General features: G+C 32.8%; 1 long non-coding RNA gene across 1 annotated transcript; it reads left to right on the forward strand.

Annotated features, from left to right (window-relative positions):
- The first annotated feature begins 405 nt into the window (after positions 1 to 405).
- Positions 406 to 1483, forward strand: LOC141717013 (uncharacterized). The gene is made up of 4 exons (XR_012573492.1): positions 406 to 785; positions 880 to 967; positions 1051 to 1171; positions 1357 to 1483. It is a non-coding gene; the product is annotated as an uncharacterized LOC141717013 (long non-coding RNA).
- Positions 1484 to 1941: the final 458 nt, after the last annotated feature.

Below are 1941 nucleotides of genomic sequence, written 5' to 3' on the forward strand. Positions count from 1 at the left end.
CTTGACGATAGTCCTAAAGAGATTTCAGGTAATTGTTGTCTAAGCAACAAGCGTTAAAATACTCATGTACTGATCCTTAAATCCCTTGTTCTACACGTTGAGTTTGAGGTTTAGCCATAAAGATCCAGATTTTTGTCCACCAAAAAAAGCAGTTTGGTAGGTTTAGCGTGTAATATAAGCAGCTTACTATTTAAGGTGTCCTTAGTGATACCCATTGGCAATTTTTTTTTTGGTAAGAGCAGTTCAACATTTTAGTTATTATCTTTATCCATTGTTTAATCAACATGGTAGCCTAAATATATTGTGAAGCCATTAAGGCTAACATTCTATTTAAATTCCCTACTAACTGGTCTAGTTACAGAGCTATTGCTTCTTTCTGTTTAAATTTGTTGAGTTTCTCTATTCTTTAATAGTCTATTCAGAATCATGATTTTGCTTTCTCAGGAAGGAAATTATGGAAAGATAAACAAGTGTATTACTTTCCCAGAGATGTTGGATTTGATTTCGTTTATGACTGTAGCAGATGATATTACATTACCTATAGATATGCTTAATGCATCTTTCTCCGGGCATTACATTACCTACTTAATGTAAGGTCAATTTTTTTTCCAATACTGTGAATCTTTGACGCAACAGTTCTCCAGTATCAGAATCAGAAACTTGTTCAGCAGTTAGACGTGCAGAAGCATGAGTTGCACAATCTTGAAGGCAGAATAAGAGAACTTAAGGACAAACAGTCCACATATGATGAGATATTAATCACAGTGAACCAACAATGGAATCAGGTTGCTTCATCTTTTGCACATCTCATTATTCTGCTGTCACTATATAATTTATGTTATTATTATTTTAACTATTTTCCTTGCTCTTCTGATGTAGTTGGTTGATGATTTTATTTTTCTTGGCGCACATGTTGGGGCTGGAAAAAGTACAATACAGATGTTGGATCGTGCATAACGTGTGAGAGGTTTTTAACGATATTAGTTTACTTTGCATAATACTGGTGATCCCATAAATGTATTGATTAATTGTATCTTATCTGTAATTTAGGTTCAGTTCCATCATGTCCTGCAGAGGAGATGTTTCTTTGTAGAATATTAGAATTGAGTTGTGGAAAGAGACAAAGCTGAAAGCATAAGGCAGGTTTTGCATGGGAAGCCATCCGGAGAAGGTCGGGAAACTTGCCTATTATTAAGTAATACTATATATAAACATCGCTTATTATTATTATTCGCTAGATTATGGAACTCCTCTTGTTGCTTTTCGGCTATCTGCTCTATTACAATCTTAGATATTGTTGTTCTTTATAACCATTTAACATTGACAATGTGCTCTGTTACAATCTGGAGTATGCAGATACTGTTGTGCAGTTGTCTAAGATTGACAATATGATGAAAGAGGAGGCTAATAATCTGCATGAGGTGATTGAAATTCTACATTTCAAGCATAAAGAATATGCTGAAGATATGCAAGGCAGTTGGTTCAGGATAGATGACACTGAGGTAATGAGTCTCTTCTGAATGGATCATATATTCACAGTATTGGAAAAAAAATTGATCTTATCCCCTGTTTATCATTCATGACTAACTGTTGCAATATTTTTTGATAAAAGTCGGTTATTTTCTATCTTTATACATATAAAGAACATTAATAGATTTTAAAAACATGTAATTTTTAGATTTTTTATTCACAAGTAGGTGGTTGTATCTTCTTTGTGAGTGTAAATTGGGTATAACAATGATAGCATGTCAATAGACAAGTTTATAGGAATGTTTATTAGTTGATACAAAAAGAGTGAATATTGTGAGGATTTAAATCATGTTCCATTTTTTGAACTTGTAAGTTTGTGATTTTTTTCTTAATGTAGTGTACTATACATGATTACAAAAGATCATAAAGTAATGTACTTCAGAACTATATTAGAGCTCACTACAGAATAGT

Source organism: Apium graveolens, chromosome 4, assembly GCF_009905375.1.
Source record: "Apium graveolens cultivar Ventura chromosome 4, ASM990537v1, whole genome shotgun sequence".
Taxonomy (NCBI): Eukaryota; Viridiplantae; Streptophyta; class Magnoliopsida; order Apiales; family Apiaceae; genus Apium; species Apium graveolens.